The sequence below is a fragment of the Bos grunniens genome, chromosome 16 (assembly GCF_055505025.1).
Source record: "Bos grunniens cultivar Pamir isolate PY7600 chromosome 16, Bosgru_T2T1.0, whole genome shotgun sequence".
Lineage (NCBI taxonomy): Eukaryota > Metazoa > Chordata > Mammalia > Artiodactyla > Bovidae > Bos > Bos grunniens.
Genome location: NC_141180.1, coordinates 12268707 through 12291766, shown reverse-complemented (window position 1 = coordinate 12291766; position 23060 = coordinate 12268707). Strand labels below are relative to the sequence as shown.

At 41.4% G+C, this 23060-nt stretch overlaps 1 protein-coding gene across 11 annotated transcripts in view; it reads right to left on the bottom strand.

The window, feature by feature from the left end:
- LOC147356181 (uncharacterized) overlaps positions 1–23060 on the bottom strand; it is a 252719-nt gene that overhangs the window by 124755 nt on the left and 104904 nt on the right. The window contains exon 4 of one of the 11 annotated variants that reach the window (XR_015142691.1): positions 15160–15644. The exons of 8 other annotated variants lie outside the window; for them this stretch is intronic. The gene's annotated coding sequence lies outside the window, so the exon portion shown is untranslated. Of the gene's footprint in view, positions 1–15159; positions 15645–23060 lie in introns of those variants that run through there. 2 more of the 11 variants (XM_086342388.1, XM_086342387.1) reach the window with 2 other exon arrangements.

Below are 23060 nucleotides of genomic sequence, written 5' to 3'. Positions count from 1 at the left end.
TAATTTACCTCTGGAGAGTAGATCAGATGCTAGGAATCAGGGGAGAGATGACCATTTTCATAAGCCTTTAGCACTCTTTCAATATTTGCTTCTTCTTTGTACATTTTTTAAAATTTTATTTTATTTTTAAACTTTACAATATTGTATTAGTTTTGCCAAATATCGAAATGAATCCGCCACAGGTATACATGTGTACCCCATCCTGAACCCTCCTCCCTCCTCCCTCCCCATACCATCCCTCTGGGTCGTCCCAGTGCACCAGCCCCGAGCATCCAGTATCGTGCATCAAATCTGGACTGGCAACTCGTTTCATACATGATATTATACATGTTTCAATGCCATTCTCCCAAATCTTCCCACCCTCTCCCTCTTCAACAGAGTTCATAAGACTGTTCTATACATCAGTGTCTCTTTTGCTGTCTCGTACACAGGGTTATTGTTACCATCTTTCTAAATTCCATATATATGCATTAGTATACTGTATTAGTGTTTTTCTTTCTGGCTTACTTCACTCTGTATAATAGGCTCCAGTTTCATCCACCTCATTATTACTATTTTTGTTTGTTTGTTTTTGTTTTTCCTCATTATTATTAAAATTTAAATTACTTTTAGAAAGATATTCTCAGAGCTAGAGTTACATAGTCTTACAACCCATTGGAAAAGCAGTTTAAAGAGCAACAAGGCATTTTACAAGAGCTGGCGGGGTCAAGTCTGGGCTAAATCCCCCCCAGGGCGGGAAGTTCTTTCCCAGCCTAGCTCCTCCCCCACCCTTGGCACTCCTACGGAACCACAGAACCACGTGCGGCTCGGCCTCCTGCAGACTTCCTTCACAGACCCTGCGTCCGCCCGGGCTCTCACCCTGAGCTACGGACTCAACAGCGTGGTTCACTGTCACATGCTCCCTCCACCAGGACACCAGGCCTGTGTCCTGCAGTTTCCAGGTGACTGTGTCAAACCACCAGCTGAATCTGTGTGGCAGAGAAGGATACACAGCCCAGGATTGAAAAGGCGGGAAAGTCTTCTGAGAAGTCCACCCAAAAGGCCCAGCAGCTTATTTCTTGCGGAAAGCTTTTTAGTAATCACTGAAATTTTGTGCACTAACTCCTGCTTTCTAATGGTTTAAATGCTCCTCCTGGGGTCTTCATTAAGTATCTGATCCTGCCTATTAGCTCAATAAATCTCTAATAATATTAAATACATGCAAGGAAGAATATTCTGATCTATGTGATGAAAAGCAACTAGCAATTTTTGCCTATCTTATGCACATTAAAGTCAAAAGTTTAGGGGATTTCTGTTTATTAATAAACTTAATATCATTGGAAAATACCCTGAGATGCTGGGAAAGACTGAAGGACAGAGAAGAAGGGGACAACAGAGAACAAGATGGTTGGATAGCATTACCAACTCAATGGACATGAATTTGAGCAAACTCTGGGAGACGGTGAAGGACAGGGAGGCCTAGCGTGCTGCAGTCTACAGGGTCATAGAAAGTCGGACACGACTGAGCAAATGAACAACAAGAAGGAATAAATAGCCTAGCGATATTCCTCCTGGCTTCCCTGGTGGCTCAGTTGGTAAAGAATCCACCTGCAATGTAGAAGACCCTGGTTTGATTCCTGGGTCAGGAAGATCTGCTGGAGAAGGGATAGGCTACCCAGTCCAGTATTCTTGGGCTTCCCTGGTGGCTCAGCTGATAAAGATTCCACCTGTAATGCAGGAGACCTGGGTTCGATCCCTGGGTTGAGAAGATCCCCAGAAGGGAAAGGCTGCCCACTCAGTACTCTGGCCTAGAGAATTTTATGCACTATACAGTCCATGGGGCCGCAAAGAGTCAGACACGACTGGGGGATTTTCACTTTCATTCTTCCAAGATTTGCTAGGGACAGGAGCCATAGCAGACATGAGGGTGGCCCTGTGATCTGCTGCCTTCTCTCAGGGTGGAAGACATCAAGAAGGGCACAAAAGAGCCTGAGAAAGAAGACCCCGCTATTGGTTAGTGAGGCCCTGACACTACAGAAGTAGAGAAGCACCCGCCCTCTTCTGATAAGATGAAGGCTGGGATAAAATGATAATATAATGTGGCAGTGTGTACAATACAATATTGGCTCTAGTCTCATATACTATCTCAGCTTTTGTTTGTGCATAAATCTCACTCCTGATATGAGCAGAGGTCCAGAGCCCAGATCTCAAGGTTACACTCACACGATGCACTGAGCCATGGCAGAATCCATAACTATCAGGAAAGTACCCTTCTCTTTTGTTTCCCTGGTCCCAGATTTCACACAGAGATCTAAGTCTTGCAGTTGACTCAGACTGATCATTTTAAGCTGTGGCCCGTAGCTGGTATCCACAGAGCTTTGCTGCGGCACAACTCTTCTCTGAGAAGCCTTTGCAGAGGCATCAGCATTAGATTTGTTTACCCTTCTCATTTACTAGTTTAACATATTCATTCCACAAATGTTTGAGTACTTTAAATGTGAGTACACAGATGAAAATGAGGTTAACTGCCTTCAGTGGGTTCTCAGACTAGTAAGGGAGACAGACTTCAAACAATAGCATATGTAAGTGTGTTAATACAACTACGCTTGCGATCATCAGGGTCAGAGGAGGGGCAAGAACCTCAAGAAGAGGGGTCAGGGGAAAATTGCTGAACTACTGAAGGGTTCAATACTAAGAAATTCTAAAGCATTCTAGAGAGAAGAAATAGAATACAAAAAGGGCAAAAAAGAAAGGGAGGTTATGGCCAGTTTGAAGACCTGAGAGTACATTGGGTTGTCTAGAGCACAAGGCACCATGCTGGGAGATAAAAGATTTAGAGCACTGAACAGTCTGTATACCGTGCTAAGAATTTGGGCTTTGTAACCTATTACAGATAGGAAGTCAAGAGCTACAGAAATTCAGAATTACATTTTAGAACGATTACTGTAGCATGAAAGTGAAAGATAAACTTTAGTGAGGGACAGAAGAGATTGAAAGTGCAAGTGGGGAGCTGATTAGGAGATAAAATGGAAAACCAAACAAATAAAAAACAAACCTAAGATGACGACTATGTGGGTAGAGATGACAGACTTGAGATTTATCCACAGCAGGGCTGTGTCTCACTCCTCCACCGCTGCTGCAGCAGCACTTAAAACTGACCTGCTTGAACTGGTTTTGCCTCCTTACACAGACTGTTGATTGTAATCCAACTGAAACAGCACACAACTTCCTTAAAAGGTTGACTGATTAATCAAACCCTGAGTTATTTTACAGACAGCAATGCACACGTGCAAGATGGGAAATCAGATCTCCAAGATGACCCTAGAACCAAGAATCTGGGGAGCTCAAAGAATAACAACATTGCTACCCATCCCTTTACAAAGCAAGATCCCCATCAATAGGGACCGTGAGGTTTCCAGCAGCAAGAGGACCATCTATGGACTGAATAGAAACTAGCCAATCAGCTTCCAGTTTGTATTCCCCTAACCCTTAAATTTTGCCCCAACCCTGGATGGAATAGACAGATTTGACTCTTCCCTCCTCTCCTTGCTGGTTGACCTCACAATAAAGCCCTTTGCCCCCCCTCAAAAGCCATAATATTAGATTCTATTCATGTCGGGCCCTTGCTGGTAACACTGCCACACTGGGGCAAGCCATTATCTCTTGACTGGATTTTCACAAAAGCCTGCCAGCTGCTCTCCCCATTTTCCTCCTCATTTTGCCTTCACCCATTCTCACTCAGCAACCAAAATGATTCTGCTGAAACTTAGATCTGATTATGTAACTCCCCTGATTAAAATCCTCCAATGGCCTGGCATCATACTGAGAATACAAACCAAAACTCTTTAGATGAGCCTCAGAGTCATACAGCTTTGTCCCCTCTCATCTCACTGACCTCTTCTCCCATTATGCATCCCCAAACACACCAGGTACACTTCTCACTTAGAGATTTTTCCCTTTTACTGGAATGACTTCCCCTAAATATTTCTTCCCTCTCCTCCTTCAAATCTGCCCAAATGCCACCTTCTCCATGAGGGTTTCCTCATGGAAGAAGGAATTTTCTAGAAAATTACCATCCTTAACTTTCCCTACTCCCTTTCCCCTGTTTAATTTTGTCTATGGCTCTTTTTATCTCCCAATATACTATATAATATTTTACTTTATTTTTCATTTATGCTCTTCATTTCATCCTGGACTATAAGTTCCATGTGGGTAGTTTTGGTCATGGCTATGTATCTGCAGTGCCTAGAAAGATGCCTGGTACATAGCAGGTACTCAAGAGATATTTATTAAATGAATAAACATCTAGGAAGTGAAATCAGTCAGACTTGTTGACTGATAAAACAGAAGGGTTAGGAGAAGGAAAGAGTCTCAGTTGCTTTATAGGCTTTCCATTTGTCTGACTGGGAAGATAAGTGATACCATTTAGTAAAACAAGAATCAGCAGATACTGTAATTAGCTCTATTTTTGACAGATTGCCTTGGAGGTAACAGGGGAACCATTTGAGCCAGGTATCAATTATTGTCTCTGAGCCCCTAAATCCACCCTTCCTTGCTTTGTGTACAAAAGCAACTCCTGTAGACAAATATCCTTTACGAGCTGACTCGGTGTTAGGGTTTATCAGCAGACAGCACTGGAGGGACCCTTTGAGACCAAAGCAGCAAAAGTGAATCAGCATGTAGAAGGCCCAGGGCACTCACCTCAGAACCCCTCTCAGATCAGCTCCCATGCCCTCTGACAAGTTTTTCTCTTTCCTCTGACAGCCAAAATCTCCAAAGGGGCTGAGTCAGCCCTGGGAGGGAGGAAGGTAGCTTTTTTAAATTCTGAATTTCTTACATTTTTGCTCTTCCACAGCCCTAGAGGTAGTAGTTGCTTTCTGCATTTAATAATCTTCTACTTTCAGAGACTTACATTTCCTTTTGCTTCCCTAGTGGCTCAGATGGTAGAGAATCTGCCTGTAATGCAGAAGACCCAGGTTTGATCCCTGGGTCAGGAAGTTCCCTTGGAAAGAAGGGCATGGCAACCTACTCTAGTATTCTTGCCTGGAGAATTCCATGGACAGAGGAGCCTGGTAGGCTACAGTCAGTTTTTTTCTATTAAATAACCTCTTATTTAAATTGCTGGTATATTTTCTATCTCCTAACTGGACCCTAACCAACACAACATCCAAGTGGAGATGCCTCTTAATGAGCTGTAGATGAAGCTTTAAAGAGACATTTAAACAGGAGATTTATATGTGGAAGTCTCCAGAATACTGCTGGAATTTAAACCAAAGAGTAGATGATTAATCTGGAGAGGATAAACAGCAAAGATATCATGGGCTAAAGAGGGAGCCCTGGGTCAACATCACTGGGGCTTAGGGAGAGGGAGAGTTAGGAAAAGTGTAAAACTGGACAGTCAGGGAAAGGCGGAATTGGGAAAGTCAAGTGGAAAATAAGAAAAAGCCAAGAAACTGTCTCAGAGACAGAAAATCAAGAGAAGCCAGAGGCAGAGAGGGTTTCAGACAGAGCTTGATCAATAATGCAAATACTACAGGAAACTCAATTAACTTAACTGGAAACATAAAATGAAGTTAGGACTAATCTTTTCAAGAACAATTTTAGTACAGTGGTTTGAGAAGTCAATAAAAAGAGAGGAAGCAGGCATGACAGATGTAAGCCACTCTTTTACTAAACTTGAAAGATTAGGCTGCTAGAAGGGTTCAGTTCAGTTCAGTCGCTCAGTCGTGTCCGAATCTTTGCGACCCCATGAATCGCAGCACACCAGGCCTCCCTGTCCATCACCAACTCCCAGAGTCCATTCAAACTCATGTCCATCGAGTCAGTGACGCCATCCAGCCATCTCATCCTCTGTCGTTCCCTTCTCCTCCTGCCCCCAATCCGTCCCAGCATCAGGGTGTTATCCAACGAGTCAACTCTTCGCATGAGGTGGCCAAAGTACTGAAGTTTTAGCTTTAGCATCAGTCCTTCCAATGAACACCCAGGACTAATCTCCTTTAGAATGGACTGGTTGGATTTCCTTGCAGTCCAAGGGACTCTCAAGAGTATTCTCCAGCACCACAGTTCAAAAGCATCAATTCTGCAGCACTCTGCTTTCTTCACAGTCCAACTCTCACATCCATGCATGACCACTGGAAAAACCATAGCCTTGACTAGATGGACCTTTGTTGGCAAAGTAATGTCTCTGCTTTTGAATATGCTATCTAGGTTGGTCATAACTTTCCTTCCAAGGAGTAAGCGTCTTTTAATTTCATGGCTGCAGTCACCATCTGCAGTGATTTTGGAGCCCAGAAAAATAAAGTCGGACACTGTTTCCACTGTTTCTCCATTTCCCATGAAGTGATGGGACCAGATGCCATGATCTTCGTTTTCTGAATGTTGAGCTTTAAGCCAACTTTTTCACTCTCCTCTTCCACTTTCATCAAAAGGCTTTTTAGTTCCTCTTCACTTTCTGCCATTAGGGTGGTGTTATCTGCATATCTGAGGTTATTGATATTTCTCTCAGCAATCCTGATTCCAGCTTGTGCTTCTTCTAGCCTAGCGTTTCTCATGATGTACTCTGCATGTAAGTTAAATAAGCAGGGTGACAGAAGGGTAGCTGCTACAAAAGCACCAGGGTCTCATAGCCCTCCTGGCTTTCTGCTTCCCTCCTCTGTCATCACCCAGAGGTGCCTGACCTTTAACATCTTAGGTCTCCATTTGCTTTCTGCCCACAGCCTCTTACCCTTCCAGGTTTTTCTCTTCCTTACTGTGTTTACAAGTGCACACTCACCCTCTCCCAGCACCAAAGCCCTTGCCCCAGAAGGGAGCGGTCCTGTAGCAAGTGAGACTTGAAGCAGCCATTCTGCAAGGGTCTGAGTGCAGGCTTTGGCAGCCAACGCCTCATGTAGAGTTCTGCACCCGCTCTGATGTGTTGCCTCCATGCAAACACTCCATCTCAGCAACCCTCACCCTATTTAGATGCATTCCGGGTCCAAGTCCAGCTCATATCCTTCATAACTGACCACTCCCCTCAGCTGCTGCAGACCCTGGCAGAGGATGAAGCTGGGCCATGCAGCAAGCAGGGCTGCAGCGGGCACCTGGCTCAGGCTGGGGCACTTGCCAGGGTGGTTGTGGGAAACTGGCCAGAGTTCACTGCATTTTCAATCTGCTTTCTCCACTTTGTTTCAATATGGTCTATAAAGGAAAAGAATCTTTACAAAGAGGTGGATATATGTACACATACAACTGATTCACTTTTCTGTATTCCTGAAATTAACACAACATTGTAAATCAACTACATTCCAATGAAATGTTTTAAAAACTAGTAAACAAGTGGGTGCATACTTTTTACAAGCAGGGTCTAGATTTCTCACAGCCCTCCAGTTAGCTCCACTGGTTTTCTAACTAGCTGAGGGGACTCATCTTCCCAGTGATGGAACCCAGGGCTGGCATGCCAAATATGTGGCTTGAACCACTCACTCCCAGGGCAGATCTCCACCTGTGTCATCTACCTTCTCTTTTGTCCCCTCCCAGGGGCACAGGTTTCAACCTGATCGCTTCTTTCCTCTTCCCCTCCCATCCAATTCCATGTGGATCTTTCTTAGCCTTGGTTGTACAAGAGCCTTTCTGCTAGTCTCCAGTTATTATCCCAAAAGATTTGCTTCACATGTAGATTTACATTCAATGTGCTTGTGGCTGGAGGTTGAGTTCCATGTCCTCCTACTTGGCCATCTTGATCTGAATCCTTTTCACTGGTCATTTAAATCATCATTAGATAGTGAACAGTAAAAAAAGAAAAGTATGCAAAGGTAAGGACAAATTTTATTTTATTAGCTACTCTAGGAGATAACACTAGCTAAACTTAATTGTTTTATATCAAACCACCTCCAAAACTTTTGGGTTTAATATAAAACACAGTCAGATGCATCGAAATCAAGTTCAAAATTCAGACTTACCCTGGAGGCACCAATATGTCATTTATGGATTTTAATCAAAGAAATGGGAATGGACTTGACTGACCTGTGACAACAGTTCACAGAGTCAGCAAGCTTATTCTGTGAAGGACCAGATGGGAAATATTTTAGGCTTTGCGGATCATAAGTTCTCTGCACAACTATTCAACTCTGCCATCATGGAATGAAAGCAGCTGTGAACTATACAGAAGTGACTGAGCGTGAATGTGCTCCCAAAAACCTATTCATAAAAACAGGTAGAGGGCCGGACTTGGTCCTTGGGCCATATAGTTTGCTAACCCCTGATACAGACGTAATAAAACCAACAGGGGGAAAAATTAAGGATAAACTTCTAAATTCGCTTGCTGCAACTTAGTTAACTTTGAAGACAGAAGGCTTTTTAAAATTTTTTACTGATATGAAAAGACTAGCATCAAAAAGGTTGGGACTGTGTTTGTAATTCTTCTCTATTTCTTATGCTGATAGATTTCAAACTGGGGAAATCCTGCATTCTATATCTTAGCCTCAGGATCTCCTGTTACCTGAGTTAACACCTCTATTCCCTGCTGCCAAAATGGCTGTTCTTGTTACTGCGTCAGACCCGTTCTTTCCTGACTGGTTTGTATTCACCTACATTTCAAATATACAGCTTTGAGGGAGAAGGGATAACAATGCCTGGCCTTATGGTAGTCCAAACACCCACTACCCAAGAGACACATCAGTCTGCTCCATTAAAGAGCCCAGGACCACAAAGCCACTGTGTATCACGGGTATTACCACTCTGCCACAGACACTATTCACATATCTGACTTTGAGAGCCCTTGGCTGCTTAGCCAGGTATTTTATCCTATCTCTTTAATTAAAAAAAGCATCAACAATAGTCTTAAAATTTTTCCCATGCTCACTCATAACACTAATTTATAGCAAAAAAAATTTTGAAATAACTTCTTTTTCTTTCTTACTCTCTAGTTTCATTTCCAAATTACCAAGGAGACCTTTGAGTGTTAGAATGATAGTCAGATCTGGGGAAAACTGGCAAAGTTAGTTGTAGATACTGCCTCTTAAAACTCTCTAGGCTCTCCTTTAAAACTCTCTAGGCTCTCCTAATTCTTTTAGAAAGAATCAAAATGACTATACAGATGTGAATAACAGTAGCAATAATAGTTAACATTTATTGAAGCCTTCCTCAGAACTTTTCTTAAAATTCTGTATTTAATTCTCACGAGCCTATCAGTGGGTTACTATTAAAGTCTCTGTTTTATATGGAAGGAAAACGAGGAGTTGGAGAGCCAGGCTTCGGTCCTCGGGTCACCAACTCCGAAACACACTGTGCGTTCTTGACAGCGTCCCCTCACTTTCCGACACCTCACGCTCTCCTCGCCTGTCATGGCTCACCTACTGGGGAGCCTTTGTTGTTGATGGGGTAATCAGACAATAATTGCAGAAGTGAAACTTGGTTCCTTTATCAGACTTTCCAGAGTCAGGCACGTTGGCGCATTCAACCAGATGTGGCAGGTTAAAGTAGAAGTAAAAAGATATTGAAAAGAAAACCATTATTTTCAAAGATGAGACAAACAAGTGTTCATGGCCCCACAGACTGAAACCAGTAGAGCTGGTGCCTGAATCCAGGCTTTCTAATGCCAGGTCCTTTTCAGGGACTGCTGCTCCTAACCCGGACTTCCTCAGGAGTTCTCTTTCTCCAGGTTATTTAATGCCCTCCCATGATTAAAATAAATGATTTCAGAGAGCCCTTGAGAGTGAGTCTAAAGATAGGCCTGTGACATATCCCTGGAGTAGGTATTTTGGATGATGGAAACCTTCTGCTCTCCAGACCACAGAGTCTCTTAAATGAAGAGCTGACTCTAGTTTGGGAACTAAATTTAATATACTATCTAAATAATCTAAAAGAAAGATCTGGAAGTATTTTTATATACTGACTTTATCTATTAAATATATATTTATTTATGTCAAGTCTGCCTAAGATTTCTTTCTGGAACTCTTAGAAAATTATGCCACGACTCTAAGAGAAATAGACAAATCAAAACCATCTAAATTATATATATAGTTATTATCATATTAGGTGGGGCTGTGATATTTATGTAGCAAGCCTGTTGGGGTTATCTCACAGAAAGGATGGACCTGCCACCCCAAATCTGGTTTGCATGTTGAGACTGATCATGCCACACATGAGAGGGTATGAAAAGGCTTATCACTCACACTGTTCTGGGAGACCAGTGTATCCTCCTGACCAAGTCCTAAGAAAGCACAGAGGGGCAACTGGCATGGGATTATATGATGCTTAGGAGGAGCAGGACTGGATGAGGGCTTCCTCTCAGAGATGGGCCTGGCATTGTTTGAACTCCCTGCCAGCACTAACTGAGGGAGCACCCAACTTTATTATTAGAAAGTCTACTGCTCAGATGTGGGACAAGGGAAGAAGGAAGAGTTGTGGGGTGTGAATACTGTCCATGGTCAAACATTAAAAGTGGAGTCAGACTCCTTAATAGAAAGCTCCCTCTAGATCCTGCTTGTTTCCTTTATATGATAGTCAGAATTTGCTACTATGCACTGCTTCATCGCTTGTTATATTTCTCTCCTGTCAACTGTGAACTCCAAGGACCATTACTTTCTCAGTTTCCTTCAATAGTAGATACCCAGAGCTTATTATAACATCTGGCACAAAAGAGATGATCAAATATAGTCACTGGAAGCCAACAGGTACATGAATGATGCTCAACATCACTAACCATCAGGAAATGCAAATTAAAACCACAATGACATATCAATTCACAACTGTTAAGATGGCTACTGTTACAAAAACAAGAGACAAGTACTGAGCAAGGCTATGGAGAAAGGGGAACCTCTGTGCACTGTTGGTGGGCATGTAAATTGGTACAGCCACTATGGAAAACAATATGGAGGTGTCTCAAAAAATTAAAAACAGAACTACCGTATGATCCAACAAATCCACTTCTGGGTATATAGCCAAAGGAAATGAAAACAGGATATCAAAGAGACATATACACCCCTATGTTCATTGCAGCACCATCCACAACAGCCAAGATATAGAAATGACCTAAATGTACATCAACAGATGAAGGGGTAAAGAAGATGTACATATACACCATGGAATATTATTCAATCGTGAAAAAGAAAGGAATCCTGACATTTATAACAAGATGGATATATTTTTAGCGTAAACTGCTAAGTGAAATAAACCAGACAAGGACAAGAACTACATGATCTCAATTATATGTGGAATCTTCAAAAAAAAAGAAAAAGGTCAAACTCAAAAGAATAGAAAAGTAGGTACCATGGCCTGGGAGGTAAGGGAGATAAGAAGAACCTGGAAAGGGTACAAACTTTTAGCTATAAGATGAATAGGGTCTGAGGATCAAATATAAAACATGGTGATTGTAATAACACTTATACAAGATATTTGTATAACTGAAATTTACTAAGGAGTAAAACTTAAATGCTCTCACTGAAAAGAAAAAGTTAAATATGTGACGTAATGAATGTGTTAATTGACTAGAAGGAATCCTCTCACAATGTACACATACATCAAATCACCACAAAGTCAACTTTAAATATCTTATAATTTTATGTCTCCACTACACCTCATGTCTGAAATAAAAAGCAAAAAATTAAAAATATTTTTAAGCAATAATAAAACAAAGATGCATCTGTAGGCTTCATTTAGCTATTCTATGTGTATCTATTAACAATATCCTTAATAACTCACCATTTACTTCATGCATCACTCCCCTGTACTTGGTGCCAGAGTGGTGCAGCGTATACTGAATAAATCCTGGGGACTGGTGAGACTTTGTTATAACTGCTGCTTAAATTGGTAAAACATTCTTTTCATTAAGAATTTGATGGTGAAGTATACAGAATGGTTTCAATTATAATCCATGTTCACATGTTCATAACTTGATGAAAAAAAATGTCTTTGAGGCTGAAACTTTCCATTTCATGTTCAAGCTCCACCCAAATATAGTTATTTTTTTCCTCTCTGGAAAATTTGAGAAAATGTATGATCACTTATGAATGTGGAAAAAATGCAATCTTTCAAATGTTTAATTATATAAAAGGATCAACAATAAGAAAATCTTTAATATAAACCTACCATGCACATTTGTAAAAACCAAAATATAAATATAGCAGGCTTCAGAAAAGAGGTCATTTTTTTATCCATTTAGAGAAAAACCTTAATTTTGAATGACTGCTGACTTGAAGCTTAGAAAAAGCTGTATTATGCAAGCACAATAGAAACTTTCATGTTAAGTGTGATCATTTAATATGCCTTTATTATATACTTAATTAATTTTTGCTAAATGATAAACCATGGGCCAAGGACTAGAACTGAGGATAGAAACTGTTTTCTGGTTTTCAATGCTCTGTATATAGTGTGTACTCAGAAATATTTACTTATCAAGCAAAATATATACAATATGGCAAGTAAATTTTTTAGTGCTTAAAGTTAATTTAACTTTCAGAAGTGATTTTTTACCAAATCTTCATAACAATTTACTTTGAAAATTCCATTGTTTTTAATTCAGAATATTGCCTAGTTAATGCTTAGTTTGGGTGAAAGTCATCAGTCAGAGCTCCATAATCATTATTCAAAAGTTTAATTTCTTTAATAGCTTGGACCCAAGTACACACCCTACCCAAAGACAAAACGACCTGGAGACTGATTTAAAATAATAGAATGCTTTTCACATCTTTTTTATATTCAATACAAATATAGTATTACAATGGTGCTCAGTCATGCAGTTGTTTCTGACTCTTTGCAACCCAGCAGACCACAGCTTGCCAGGCTCCTCTATCCACAGGATTCTTCAGGCAAGAATACTGGAATGGGTTGCCATTTCCTTCTCCAGGGGATCTTCCTGACCCAAAGATCAAACCAGCATCTCTTAGCTCTCCTGCTTTGGCTGGCAGATTCTTTACCACTAGCGCCACCTGAGAAACCCCAACAGTATTATAATCACTTCAGTCGCTCAGTCCTGTCCGACTCTTTGCGACCCCATGAATCGCAACACGCCAGGCCTCCCTGTCCATCACCAACTCCCGGAGTCCACCCAAACCCATGTCCATTGTGTCAGTGATGCCATCCAACCATCTCATCCTCTGTTGTCCCTTTCTCCTCCTGCCGTCAATCTTCCCAGCGTCAGGGTGTTTTCAAATGAGTCAGCTCTTCACATTAGGTGGCCAAAGTACTGGCATTTCAGCTTCAACATCAGTCCTTCCAATGAACACGCAGGACTGATCTCCTTTGGGATGGACTGGTTACTGCTTTTTAACATCTTACAGTGGAACAGGCATTATGCCTAGCACTTTGCACAAATTATCTTCACAACAATTCATGAAGTATGTATCATTTCCATTTTACAAATGGGGAAAATGAGGGTTACATTGTTACACACCTATTAAGAATCACAGATAAAACTTATCTGCCTCCAGAGTACTATGGCCCTCTTATCCACAGTATACAGCTCTAGAGTCTTTGATATGAAATGCTAAAACCCCAGTGGTACTGAACAATGGACATTTAGGTTTCTCCCATGTCTTAGCTATTGTAAATACTGCTGTGGTGAACATCATTCCAAGTTTGATTTAGCAACTTCTGAAATAATTAAAAGACGCCTACTCCTTGGAAGGCAAGTTATGACCAACCTAGGTAGCATATTCAAAAGCAGAGATATTACTTTGCCAACAAAGGTCCATCTTACTTTGCCAACAAAGGTCTGTCTAGTCAAGGCTATGGTTTTTCCAGTGCTCATGTACGGGTGCAAGAGTTGGACTGTGAAGAAGGCTGAGCGCTGAAGAATTGATGCTTTTGAACTGTGGTGTTGGAGAAGACTCTTGAGAGTCCCTTGGACTGCAAGGAGATCCAACCAGTCCATTCTAGAGGAGATCAGTCCTGGGTGTTCATTGGAAGGACTGATGCTAAAGCTGAAACTCCAGTACTTTGGCCACCTCATGCGAAAAGTTGACTCATTGGAAAAGACCCTGATGCTGGGAGGGATTGGGGGCAGAAGGAGAAGGGGACGACAGAGGATGAGATGGCTGGATGGCATCACCAACTTGATGGACATGAGTTTGAGTGAACTCCTGGAGTTGGTGATGGACAGGGAGGCCTGGCGTGCTGCAATTCATGGGATTGCAAAGAGCTGGACATGACTGAGCGACTGAACTGAATTGAACTGAAATAATTTTAAAAGATTAACACTTGCATATACAGGTCCATAATCTCTCCTCTGAAGTCTTTGTAGTCAAGTGTGTTTCAAATTCTGTGTGTTTCTGATTTTAGGGAAGTATTACTTGGTATACACTATATACCACATAATGTCACCAATGGCGTCTGAAAGCCCAACTTGCAGTCAAATGCATTCTTATATCTGCAACAAACATTAATAAAGATTCTAAGGAGCATCAGTTTAGGTCAGATTGGTTACTGGATTTAAAAAAACTGATGCATATATAAATGGAATACTAATTAGTGATGAAAAATGATACAGATGAACTTATATGCAAAACAGAGGCACAGACATAGAGAACATACACATTGATACCAAGGGGAAAGGAGGGATGAATTGGGAGATTGAGACAGATATGCTGCTAAGTTGCTTCAGTTGTGTCCGACTCTGTGTGACCCCATAGACGACAGCCCACCAGGCTCCCCCGTCCCTGGGATTCTCCAGGCAAGAACACTGGAGTGGGTTGCCATTTCCTTCTCCAATGCATGAAAGTGAAAAGTGAAAGTGAAGTCGCTCAGTCGTGTCCGACTCTTAGCGACCCCATGAACTGCAGCCTACCAGGCTCTTCCGTCCATGGGATTTTCCAGGCAAGAGTACTGGAGTGGGGTGCCACTGCCTTCTCCATGAGACAGATATACTATTATGTATATTCATAAAATAGACAACTAATAAGAACCTACTGTATAGCACAGGGAACTCTATGCAATGCTCTCTGGTGACCTAAATGGGAAGGAAATCCAAAAAAGAGGAGACAGATGTAAACACATAGCTGATTCACTTTGCCGTACAGCAAAAACTAACATGACATTGTAAACAACTATACTCCAATAAAAATTTAAACATGAAATAATGCCATTCGCAGCACCATGGATGAACCTAGAGATTATTGTACTAGTGATAGTGAAGTAAATCAGAGAAACATATCATATGATAACATTTATATGTGAAATCTTAAAAAAATGATACAAATGACCTTATTATTTATAAAACGAGAATATACTCACAGACTTCAAAAACAAACTTCTGGTTACCAAAGGGGAAAGGTGAGGGAAGGAATAAATTAGGAGACAGCGCGCAGAGCACGGGCGGCTGCGACGGCGTGCAGAGCGCGGCCGAGAGGAGCTACCCCACGTCCGTGATCAGGGGCAGAAGCCAGGAGGACCCCATGCCTGAGGGGCGGTGGCCGAGAGGAGCTACCCCGCATCCAAGGTCAGGGGTGGCGGCCAGGAGGAACAACCCCATATCCAAGGAGTGGTGGCTGCGCGGGCGCCGGAGGGCCTAGAGGAGCTCTTCCACATTCAAGGTCGGGAGGGGTGGCGGTGAGGAGATATCCCTCGTCCAAGGTAAGGAGAGGCAGCTGTGCTTTGCTGGAGCAGCCGTGAAGAGATACCCCACGTCCAAGGTAAGAGAAACCCAAGTTAAGACGGTAGGTGTTGCAGGAGGGCATCAGAGGGCAGATACACTGAAACCATAATCACAGAAAACTAGTCAATCTAATCACATGGACCACAGCCTTGTCTAATTCAATGAAACTAAGCCATGCCCTGTGGGGCCACCCAAGATGGGCAGGCATGGTGGAGAGGTCTGACACAATGTGGTCCATTGGAGAAGGGAATGGCAAACCACTTCGGTATTCTTGCCTTGAGAACCCCATGAACAGTATGAAAAGGCAAAATGATAGGATATTGAAAGAGGAACTCCCCAGGTCTGTAGGTGCCCAATATGCTACTGAAGATCAGTGGAGAAATAACTCCAGAAAGAATGAAGGGATGGAGCCAGAGCAAAAACAATACCCAGTTGTGGACATGACTGGTGATAGAAGCAAGGTCCGATGCTGTAAAGAGCAATATTGCATACGAACCTGGAATGTCAGGTCCATGAATCAAGGCAAATTGGAAGTGGTCAAACAGGAGATGGCAAGAGTGAACGTCGACATTCTAGGAATCAGCGAACTCAAATGGACTGGAATGGGTGAATTTAACTCAGATGACCATTATATCTACTACTGCGGGCAGGAATCCCTTAGAAGAAATGGAGTAGCCATCATGGTCAACAAGAGTCTGAAATGCAGCACTTGGATGCAATCTCAGAAACGACAGAATGATCTCTGTTCATTTCCAAGGCAAACCATTCAATATCACAGTAATCCAAGTCTACCCCAACCAGTAATGCTGAAGAAGCTGAAGTTGAATAGTTCTATGAAGACCTACAAGGCCTTTTAGAACTAACACCCAAAAAAGATGTCCTTTTCATTATAGGGGACTGGAATGCAAAAGTAGGAAATCAAGAAACACCTGGAGTAACAGGCAAATTTGGCCTTAGAACAGGGAATGAACCAGGGCAAAGGCTAATAGAGTTTTGCCAAGAAAATGCACTGGTCATAGCAAACACCCTCTTCCAACAACACAAGAGAAGACTCTACACATGGACATCACCAGATGGGCAACACCAAAATCAGATTGATTACATTCTTTGCAGCCAAAGATGGAGAAGCTCTATACAGTCAACAAAAACAAGAACAGGAGCTGACTGTGGCTCAGATCATGAACTCCTTATTGCCAAATTCAGACTGAAATTGAAGAAAGTAGGGAAAACCACTAGACCATTCAGGTATGACCTAAGTCAAATCCCTTATGATTATACAGTGGAAGTGAGAAATAGATTTAAGGGACTAGATCTGATAGAGTGCCTGATGAACTATGGACGGAGGTTCGTGACATTGTACAGGAGACAGGGATCAAGACCATCCCCATGGAAAAGAAATGCAATATATACATTACTACATACAAAATAGGGGCTTTGTAGGTGGCTCAGTGGTAAAGAATCCGGCTGCCAAGACAGGAGATGCATGTTCCATCCCTGGGTCAGGAAGATATCCCTGGAGGAGGAAAGGGCAACCCACTCCAGTATTCTTGCCTGGAGATCCCATGGACAGAGGAGGCTGGCAGGCTACAGTCCCTGGGGCCACAAAGAGTCAGACACGACTGAGTGACTGAGCATGCATGTATGCATATATAAAATAAATAATCAATAAGGACCTACTGCACAGGGATCTCCACTCAATATTATAAAATAATCTTATGAGAAAAAAATCTGAAAAAGAATCGTGTGTGTTGTACGCTCAGTTGTGTCTGATGCTTTGCAGCCCCGGGGACTGTAGCCTGAAAGCCTCTTCTACCCATGACATTTTCAGGCAAGAATACTGGAGCAAGTTGCCATTTCGTACTCCAGGGGATCTTCCCAATCCAGGGATCAAACTCTCTTTGCAGCTGCTGCATGGGTAGGTGAATTCTTTACCACTAGCACCACCTGGGAACCCTGAAAAAGAATGGATATATGTATATTTAATAACTGAATCACTTTATATTTAATAACAGTATATTTAATAACTGAAACTAATAACAGTATTGTAAATCAACTATACCCCAATATAAAATAAAAATTAAAAAAAAAAAGTTGGGAAGACAAATATGTATAAAGAAAATAAGAAAGACTGGGCAAAATTTATAGTGACCTAAGTAATATAGCTAGGAATATACCTTTTAAAGTGGAAAGAACTTTTATCAAATGTTAGGTTTTCAATTATCTGTATTACAGGAAGCTAGAATTGTGAATGTGCAAAAAAAAAAAAAAGATTTCTTTTAAAAATGTGCTTGTTATTTGAGCTGTAATTAAATGGAGAAAATCTTTGCAAATGTATTTTCCTCCTACTTGTGAACTTTTAAAAAGTGAAAATTTGTCTTTTCACAAAGTTCAAATGAGACAGAACAAGCGATTATGACCTTCCTCTGGTGTGGATGTGACATGCTGATTTTGCTCAAGCCAGGAAGTGTTTGTGTTTTTAATTAACCAATAAAACAAAGAAAGCTAAAAATAAATATGGAGCTACAGCACATTAAATCAATTATACAAGTGTTTTTCCTAGTAAACAGACTTAGATATTATTGCCCTTCCTACATTTTTTTTTTTTTTTACAAAAAGTACTAACACATGAAAAGCAAACAGTGTAATTCTGCGGCATAAGATGACACTTTCATGTAAATTGCTTGGTGGTATTAAGCTGGCCCTGTGTGTTTCCCACATTCATTTGTCATATACTGATGCTGGCATTACCACTGGGCTCCTGTGAACTCAAATGAACTCTTTTTTAAAAATTTTATTATAAAAGAGTTTAAATAGATACCAGGTAGAGAGAACAGCACAATAAACCACAGTTCATCCAGCACCTAGATTCAGTGACTGCCAGTATTTTCCCATATTTTATCTCTCTCCCTTTCTCATGTTTTCTCACTCTTTCTTGCTTTTTCACCTACTCAGTTATTGAAAAGCAAATCCAAGATATCGTGACATTGAACTCCAAAGTACTTCAGGGTGAATTTTTTAAAATAAGAATATTTCTTTGCATAACAACAATATATTAAAAAACTTAACACAGCTATGATCCTTTAATTTCATCTAGTACCCAGTCATATTCTAATTTCATTCATACCTATATAGTCAAGTAAAGTGGAAATTGCATCCTCCCTGGGCTTCTCTGGTGATAAAGAAGCCACCTGCCAACGCAGGAGACAGAAGAGACGCAGGTGCAATCCCTGAGTCGGGAAGATCCCTCGGAGAAGGAATTGGCAACCCACTCCAATATTCTTGCTTGGGAAATCCCAAGGACAGAGAAGTCTGGTAGGCTACAGTCCATGGGTCTCAAAGAGCTGGATTTCGTGACCAAGCGATAATAACAATAGGCTAGTACAGTGTTGGGACACAAAGAGGAAGCAAAGTAAACTCAAGTACCTTTAGGCAATACATACCTGTGCCTGAGTTCTTACTTATTTTATTTTCCTTTCTGGGAGATTTCCATATTCCACTTTCTGATCTTGGCTTCTAATATTTACTAGTTGTGTGATGACTCAAGAGAATGCTGTATAATCACTCTTGTCATCAGTTTTCACATCTGCAAAATGGATCTGATAAAACTTGCATCAGGGGATAGTTGTAAAGATTCAGTGAAACAACACTTTTAAGCACTCAATGATGGTGCAAGTGCTCCTTAAATGTCCACCTCTTGTCCACTTTGATTAAATTAAGATTGCTCCATTTATTATGGAAGTAACATCCTACGTCACTTCATGGGAAATAGATGGGGAAACAGTGGAAACAGTGTCAGACTTTAGTTTTGGGGGGCTCCAAAATCACTGCAGATGGTGACTGCAGCCATGAAATTAAAAGATGCTTCTCCCTGGAAGAAAAGTTATGACCAACCTAGATAGCATATTCAAAAGCAGAGACATTACTTTGCCAACAAAGGATCATCTAGTCAAGGCTATGGTTTTTCCAGTGGTCATGTGTGGATGTGAGAGTTGGACTATCAAGAAAGCTGAGCACCAAAGAATTGATGCTTTTGAACTGTGGTGTTAGAGAAGACTCTTTAGAGTCCCTTGGACTGCAAGGAGATCCAACCAGTCCATTCTGAAGGAGATCAGCCCTGGGATTTCTTTGGAAGGAATGATGCTAAAGCTGAAACCCCAGTATTTTGGCCACCTCATGCGAAGTGTTGACTCATTGGAAAAGACCCTGATGCTGGGAGGGATTGGGGGCAGGAGGAAAAGGGGATGACAGAGGATGAGATGGCTGGATGGCATCACCAACTCGATGGACGTGAGTTTGAGTGAACTCCGGGAGATGGTGATGGACAGGGAGGCCTGGTGTGCTGTGATTCATGGGGTTGCAAAGAGTCTGACACGACTGAGCAACTGAACTGAACTGAACATCCTACAACCTTGCAAGTTGTTCTTGATCAGCTCTCCCACTCTATCCCAGACACATTCTTTCCTCTCCTACCATCTTTCTCCCTGCTTTTTACTTTTCTCTCCACTGACATTGCCTGTACCTTGGGCTGCGGAAGATAAGGTATTAATATGACTCCCATTCTTACAACATCTAAAACTATAATCACCACTACCAAAAACAGTAACAGCAACAATAACTGCTTATATTTAATATTTCAAATAGTTTTCACATGCCATATTTGATGCTGTTTACAACCCTATCAACAGGATATTACTATCTCCCTCTTTATAGTTAAGGTAGCCAAAGAGCGAGGATTTGTTTGTGGGTTCAGGGGAAAAAAAAATGTTGTTACCAGTATTCTTACCAATTATCAGCCACTCTTCAACTAACAAAATAGACTGATGAATTTTCATTTGTTCTTTCTACTTTGAAGCTGATTTTGAGGATTGGGGAGGCACCAGTTGGAAAGACTGTGGCTCCAGGTTAGAGTTTCTTTTTAAGTCTTGGTTAAAATAACTTAACTTTGAAGAATGTTGTATCCTTTAGGAAACTGGTTCTGATTTAAATAAATTCTGCCACTCCATATTCTGTGTCAGAAGCAGATTTTACAAGAAACTGTAGCTGAAGGAACTGGAGTATTTCTACTTTAGTTTATATAAGCCCTGCTAAGGCAATAGAAAGTTAAGGGCCAAAGCAAAAATAATCAAAGTTTGTATGTGATAATCTCTCTGTTTCTGTAACAGAAAGGTCAGAGAAAGAACAGGGACTGTGGAAAGCAAATGAAATTCCTAGCCTTGATATTAATACTTAGTGTCGTGATCTGTGCACAGGCTGGAAAAGAATTTCCAGACATGAGACAGAATGAGAGGAGAATAAAGTTTACTAGCGTGGGAGAAGCTGTTAGAACAGCAGGCCAGATTAAGGGAGAGTCGACCCCTTTCATGGGCTAGTAGCCCATTTTTTATAGCATCAAGACAGAGAAAATTCCTATTAGAAGGGTGGCATTAGGTGACGGGTTAGGATGCTGTAGGGTGGGCAATAGGGTGAGTATTTTGCCCAATATGGGGTCAGGGAACTGGCAGGTTTAGATCTGGAGGCTCATAGCAACAGCTGCTATGGGGATTGGTCAGTTCCAGAGATTTTTGTCCTGTGACCTTGGTACGGGGCTACACACCTGTGACCTTGCTATTGAGCTCCACAGTAAGGAGCCATCCAAGGATTCACTGTAACTGCAGGGGGATTCAGTTGAGAAAAGTTGCCCACAGGGGGTTCACTACAGCAACTCTGAATCTACAGCACTCCTCTAGAGTGGACTTCTTGACTGTTAAGTAACAGAAGTAAGGTAAACTCCCCCCCGAATAACAATAGTAAAATTATACTTGTAAAAATTTCAATAACTCATTAGAGACTAATGTAACATACACTAGTATAAGATGAGGAGAAAGATAGTTAATTAGGATAATTGGCTTTATATACTATGCTCTTTAATTGCCACACCATAATTATCCTTAGAAGAATCCTGTTAAATTGTATGAAAGTGAAAGTCTCTCAGTCATGTCCGACTCTTTGCAAGCCCATGGAATAGTCCATGGAATTCTCCAGGTCAGAATACTGGAGACAGTATCCATTTCCTCCTCCAAGGGATCTTCCCAACCCAGGGATCAAACCCAGGTCTTCCCACATTGCAGGCAGATTCTTTACCAGCTGAGCCAGCAGAGAAGCTTTAAATTGTATAAATCCCTAAAATAATACCTACTCTAGTTGCCCCTTTATTAAAAAAAAAATCCCCAGTGGAAATTGTGAGTAAAAGTTGTTGTAGAAACTGGCCAAATATTTGTGAGGTTAATATATATTAAATATCAAACTCAGAACTTTTTTTCCATTCTTTTCCCAAGGATAAGGTAGTTCAGGGCACTGTAAATGATCCTGGGGGATAATAACGTTTGTAATGGCAAAAACTCAGTTGGTGCCATATTTAAAAAAAGAAAAAACAGACTGAGGAAAATATCCAGAGGAAAAGGATATGAGAAAGGAAACAATCAAAACCCCAGCCAGAAAGAGCAGCTGTGGGATAAGCATGGAAGTGGGAGCGAGATTTCAAAAGAAAGCAAATACCATTTTCATTACTCTTTTTTAAGTATTCATTTGTTAGAAATATCAGAGTGTTCTAGAATTCATAGAACCAGACAAAATTCCTGCCCAGGAGAAAAAAATCAAAGACCTACCAGTGTCAATGTGTAGACCCCATGGACTGCAGCCTACCAGGGTCCTCCGTCCATGGGATTCTCCAGGCAAGAATAGTGGAGTGGGTTGCCATTTCCTACTCCAGGGGATCTTCCTGACCCAGGGATCAAACCTCGGTCTCCTGCATTGTAGGCAAATTGTTTACCAGCTGAGCCACCAGGGAAGCCCTAGAAACTCATTACCTGGACTCTATTCTTTTATCAAATAGGAGTAACTGGGGCCCCATGGTTTGTTTTTATCCTACATATTATAACCACTGCTGTGATTTAATGGTGATTTGTATCTTAGCTAATCTTGCTGCTATGGTTTGAATGTCTGCATGACTCCCAAGACTTGTGTGTTGAAGTTCTAATGTCCCATGCTTGCTCTGTTCCCCGTTTTCTCTCTGAACTAACAGAGTCACAGTCCAGTGGCTCTCGATGTAAAAATACGGTGGGCATCTTGATTTTTCCCTTTCCTTGCATGTATTTCATACTGCTCAACAACAACAAAAATCAATTAACTTTACTTGCCAAATGTCTCTCAAGTCGACTTTCCTTCTTGATCCTCCCACAAGGCCCAGATTTTTATTTCTTTTTATTTCTCACTTGTGTTTTAACAGTCTCAAACTGGCTTATAAGACACACATTCTCCCTGTGTGTCTCTCAGTAGAAAGGTAAACCTGAAAAATTCAGACAATATTGCTAAATAAATAATAAAAATCAGAGGTTTCTGATCAACTGGGAGTACACGCAGCCTTTTCTGCAGGACACCCAGATAACCCATGGGCAGGTTCTAGTGTCTCCCCTCAAATTCATTCTTCATCCACACTCCTACTCTCCTCTCAGCTGAAGTTCCTTCTGTCCCTAAA